At 37.8% G+C, this 6,000-nt stretch overlaps 1 protein-coding gene across 4 annotated transcripts in view; it reads right to left on the bottom strand.

The window, feature by feature from the left end:
- Positions 1 to 6,000, bottom strand: part of DIP2C (disco interacting protein 2 homolog C) — a 589,927-nt gene that overhangs the window by 88,643 nt on the left and 495,284 nt on the right. The window lies entirely within an intron of this gene.

Here is a 6,000-nt window from a genome sequence, read left to right on the forward strand (position 1 = left end):
GAGTTTTTCTTAACAACAAGCAAAATTCTGCCTCTTTCCCACTTTGATCAAGTGTTCCTGGATTTGCCCTCTGGGAGCATGCACTTGAAATACTTGAATGTTTCTTTAAATAATTAGCTGAAATATGGTAGTAAATGCACCAGTCTAGTGATTTAAGGACTTGAGGTAGCAATAAGGAACTGTGGCACTGAATGGCCAGATGGTAGGATCCATAATCTCTTGTAAAAAGTCACAACTCATACTAAAAAAATAAATTGATCAAAATCACAAGGTTATATTGGAACGAATAGGAAACCACATTTATCTAGAAGGATTACTAAAATAATGGCTTGAGAAAAAAACACATCGATAAAGAGTGGTATCAAATAAAGATATGCGATTCAAAACAACAGCTCACATTTACATAGTGCTTTAAGATTTTCAAAATGCTTTCATTCCAATATGCTAGTGAAGGAGATGGTGCAAGTAATAACACCCCCATTTTAGAGATGAGGAAACTGAGGTTTGGAGGTTAAGTAATTTCTTTATAATAACACAGGAAGTATCTGAAGTGGAATTTGAATCTAGTTCTCTTAAAATCTAGTCTGGTGCCATGACACATTGCCCTTCTAAGAATGTACACAGAAAATCACAGCAGAAAATAAAAACAATTCTGTAATTAAATGAAGATACAACTTGCAGTCAGTAAGTATTTATATTTTCTTCCCACTCATATTCTTTATACCATAACTCCACAGCAGGTTTGTCAATCCCATGGCCCACAATATTCCCAGGTGGGGCGCAAATCAGATTATATCGTAATGGGGAAATATTTAACAAAATAAACAAACACAACAGAACATAGATAATGCTAATACTTTTCTAAGTCAATATGCAGCCCATGGGGATCCTTATGGATGGCTTATTGGCTCCATTTCTATCTGAGTTTGACACCATTGGGGTACGACATTTCCCAGGGTGAAGAAACTGCTGTATAACTTTGCTTAATAGTTTTCTGTTCTGTTCAAATTGTATTTTTAAAAGTTCAGTTGGAGAAAGGAGCCTGGAGCTGTTTATGTAATAAGAAGCTATTTTTGTCAGCAGGGAGTCAGTTGTAAAAACCTTAGAAGAGGAAAAAGACTAATTAGAGTGTAAATCCTTATCCAGAATAGCCTGTATGTATACAGGGAAATGGAGTGTCATAGAAGAATTGCCACTGGAGAGATCATTCTTGAAAGAAGATTGTCATGGGATTTTTCAGATTTGTGGAGTTGCTCTGAAATCTGATTTTCATTCCTTTTCTGCTTGGACACTGGGTAAGAGAGCAAGTCTAAAGGGACGACGGGGCAACTGGAAGCCCAGGCAATGGAATGAAGAAAACTGTGCTGTAGGAGTTTGAGCTCTCTTTTGAAGGCACTAACCGAATAATTAGCCAAGAGAAAAAAAAAACCCAAAACCCAAAACATCTTTTTGATAAACAACATAGAATCACGTGTGATAGTTGTTCCTGAAGCTGGCAGTGGAAGACAAAATAGTGAAGACATAAGCAAATGGGCCTAAACATGTGAAAGATAAAAGTCTAGTTTCATTAAGTTGTAACTGAAACAGTTAGGTGTATTGAAAGAAAGTACTTGTACTTTGGTGTTGGCATTTTGAAATATTTTGCATTTGTCCAAAGAGCTCATTTTCTAGAAGAGTCCCCTTAAATTACTTTAATTTTCTATCTTTCTATATCTACTTTTTCCCTGTTTGGTGCCCACAACAACAACAGCAAAAAATAATAAAAAGGCAAAAGAGCTTCTATTTTCTAGTCAAACTGATCTGTTTGCTTCTCTAGAATTTGTGTCTCAGCACAGGAGGTGTCTCATACTTAACTCCTTCACCTTTGACTCTTAGAATCCCAAACTCCCCTCAGGGTTCAAGTACCAACTCCTTCAGAATGACTTCCCAGTCCAGAAGCTTGTGCTCCCTCAAAAATTATTTAGTATTTTCTTACATTAGAAGCAGCTGGTGGCAGAGTGAATAGAGCTCCGGGCTTGGAATTAGGAATACCTGAGTTCGAATTCGACCTCAGACACTTAATAACTCTGTGATTCTGGGCAAGTCACTTGCCTCAGTTCCCTCTTCTGTAAACTGGGAATAATAATAGCACCTACCTTCCATGGTTGTTGGGAAGATCAAATGAGATAATATTTGTAAAGTGCTTAGTGCAGTGCCTGATACATAGTAGGTGCTTCATAAATGCTTGCTCATTGATTGACTGAGGTGCAGAGGGGTCAAATGACTTGTCCAAGGCCACACAGCTTTTGCGTCAAACGCAAACTGGAACTAGAAGCCAGGTTTCCAGAATTCCTATCCAGGACTCTTTCTATTATATTATACTTTATTCTTCATGATGCCTTTTTAAAAAATAATTTTATTAAAAAAAGCATAATTAATTAGTTCAAGTGTTCAGTGCTCTGAGTTGTACCCAGGAAATGTGTTTCGAATTCTATGACAAAATCTATTTGCATTTTGATGGGTATTGCATTAAATTAATTTTTGGAGTATTGTCATTTTTACTCTATCAGATCTATTCGTGAACACTGAGTGTCACTCTAATTATTGAAGTCTTTATTTTAGTCATTGGTGTTTAATTCCCACAATATTTGCTAGTTTTTTCATCGTCATTGTAAACAGAGTCTCTTTTGCCTGCTTTTTTCTTGCTCTTATGGCCAGTACATAAGAAAAATGCACATAATTTATGTGAATTAATCTTGTATCCTTCAACCTTACTGAACTCATTTATTGCCTCAATTTTATGGTCGAGACAGGGAGATTTTCTAAATATATTATCATGTCATCTACAGATAATGATATTCTCACCTCTTCATTTCCAATGTTAATTCCTCTGTTATCTTTTTTCCTGACTAATTACAATTGTTACCATTTCCAGTTAATATATCAGATGGCATCCAGTTTTTCCCTAAAAATTCCTGTATTACACCTTTATTATCTTTTTGGAGGGTGGTACAGAGGAAACGACAATACACTGAAGGGCTACTTTCCCTTCCCCCACCCTCAATTCTGATTTATTGTTTTTCCATTAGACAAGTTTTGTAGAAAGAGAATACAGAACGATATCAGAAAGGCGGCCTCTCATGAAGTAGGAATAATTTGTAAATGTATGCAATATAAAAACATAATAGAACTGAAAGTGACTCCCAAAAATGGGTAAGAGAAAAGAGGAAGATGGGGGCATTAGGGCAGTGGACAAACACCTGGTAAAAACCAATTGTATCTGGCCAAAAAAAAGAAAGAAATAAGAAAAATCTGCACAAGCCTAAATGGAGACACTCCTATGGTCAAAGATATGGTGAGAAAATGGATTCTTCATAGAAGCCAAAAGCTATCAGTGATTATCACTCAGAATATGTTTTGAGCTGCACTCAGAGCCTACAGCCTAGAATTTTAGACCTGGAAGGGACATTAGAGATCTGGTTAAAAGTTCTTCTTTTACAGTACAGGAACATAAGGTAAAAAGTAGAGAGGGTAAGTTCCTTGTCCAACATAACACAGCTAACGGTATATCCAGGACTACAGGCTAGGCCAGCTCAGTTCATTACATCAGGCTGAGATTTTTTATAGGAAAAAAGCCAAGAAATTGAAAACACGGTAATTCAGTTTAATCACCAAATGATTTTAGATGGAGAGTAAATCCCTTTCAGGGTCAGAGATTCTACCCTGATCTCCCAGAGTAGAAGCAGAATTGCAGCTATGGGGTACAGCCAGGGCAAAGACACGAAGATGTGACAGGAGATGGATATCTTGTGTGAGGGCCAAAAAGATCAGTCTGGCAGCTCTGCCAAGGGCAGGGTGGAATCTCTAAGGCTGCAGAGGTAGGGATTTTAAATGTCAAACAGAGGAATTTATATTTTATGCTATAGACAATAGAGATCCACAGTAGTTTGTTGAGTAGAAGAGAGATATGGTCACACTTACACTTAAGGAAGAGCATTCCTGCAGCCATGTGGAAGATGAATAGGATGTTTCTTTTCCAAGAGTCAAGGAGAACTATTTAGAAGAGGCTACTGAAATAGTCTAGGCAAGAGGTAATCAATGTCCTCTCAGACAGATGGCTTTCTAGTGCAAACATTAAAAAAACTCACCAAACACTCCAGTTGTATCTTAAATAATAATCTAAATCTGATTTCTGTAATGTCAGGGAATAATTTACCCATTTCTTGTGGAATTAACAATAGCCAATGCTCCCCACCAAAATCTGTTTGCTGAGGTGACAATGGTAGCTTATAGTGTGATAGAAAGAATACTAGACTTCCTTTGATATGTGTCCAAGTTGTACCAGTGTGACTTACTGGCTGGGTGACCTTGATCAAGTGAGTTAATCACAGTGGGCCTCAGTTTCCTCATCTGTAAAATGGCAGTAATGTTTGTATTACCTGCCTCATCCTGGTGTTGGGAGGATTTCATAAGGAAACAGAAATCACAGGATTTCAGAGGTGGGAGGAGACCTAAGGGTCCATCTAGTCTAACCTGCACCTGAATAAGACTCTCCTTATTAACATGAGGTCTTTTAAAAGTGGCGATCCAGCTCTTGCTTGAAGACCTCAAGTAAGGGAAAACACAGTACCTCCCAAAGCAGCATATTCTACTTTTGGATAGACAAGTTTGTTAGGATGTCTTTACACCAAGCTTACACTTTCCTCTTTGCAAATTTTGCCCCTTGCTCCTAGTTCTCTGCACACAAGACCAAAAAAGAATACATCTAATCCTTCTTCTTCTAGGGGATGACAGCCCTTCAAACAAATCCACATAACTACTATGTTCCTTTTTAAGTGTATAAAGCACATTATAAACTATAAAGCCCTATAGAAATGCCAGCCTTGATTATTGTTGTCCCAGGATCACAACAGTAGTATGAAAGATGGAAACAACTGTTATTTATCACAATATATTTTATAATTGGAATTCAGAGGTTCCGATGTTGGCTGACCTTTATATAAAATGCAAAATTTAACCTCACTGGTTGTCTAACATTAGAATACCCCAAAGCACCAAACATTTTGGGAACATTACTTCTAACCAGGCACTGTTATTGACTCAATGATAGTTTGATAAGGGGGTCATTTTTCACATTTGAATCCCATACCATTAGTCCTTACCACTTGGTCTCTGATTATTTTAATAAAATCTTTTGCCTCAAAGAGACCTTATTTTCTAAGTTACTGGACCCCAGGTAAATAGCTGTCTTCTCCCTCCCCTGAGCTCCTCAACAGCATTCATGGGAAGACCTGGGGGCTCTCTTTGTAAAGCTAATATGAAGAAGGATAAATTCAGAACAAGAATCTAGTAGAGTAGACCAGATAACTGACCTCAAAAATAGCCTTGGGAGACATTTTAAAAGACTGGTAGCGTAGGCCACACCTGCCATCACTTCTATCTGGGCGCTGAACTCCAGCCCTGGAACCATATCATGAGCTCTGACAGATCAGCTTTTGCTTTATCTTGCTCAGAGCCAGGCCCCCATCTTATTTTCTGACCATTAGTGCCAAACTATGCCAATATCATATCTTCTTCACCCCCTTTCTACTTCTACTTTATTTGTTGTCTTCCTGCTTTAGGCTCCTTAAAGGCAGCAGCTATATTGCTTGCTTGTATTTGCATCCCTAAAGCTTAGTACAGTGCCTGGCACATAGTAAGCTCTTAAATGCTTGCTCACTCACTCATTCACTCACTATGTCTGTATTTGTCTAGGCAACAACACACCCTGCAAATCCTTGCTCTGTAGATAAAGAATTTTAGTGTCTATGATTGTCCACGCGACACCTTTCAGCAAAACAATGGCTGGCCTTAAGAAATAGAAAAAAATGAGGAAGTAATCAGTAATGTATCCTTAAACACTATTACAAGTAAAGAAAGTAGAAATATTTGGCTGCTGTTTCTTTTAAAGATTCTTATAATAGATGCGCTCTCTCTCTCTCTCTCTCTCTCTCTCTCTCTCTCTCTCTCTCTCTCTCTCTC

The sequence above is a fragment of the Vombatus ursinus genome, unplaced genomic scaffold (assembly GCF_900497805.2).
Source record: "Vombatus ursinus unplaced genomic scaffold, bare-nosed wombat genome assembly UNPS02014852.1, whole genome shotgun sequence".
Taxonomy (NCBI): domain Eukaryota; kingdom Metazoa; phylum Chordata; class Mammalia; order Diprotodontia; family Vombatidae; genus Vombatus; species Vombatus ursinus.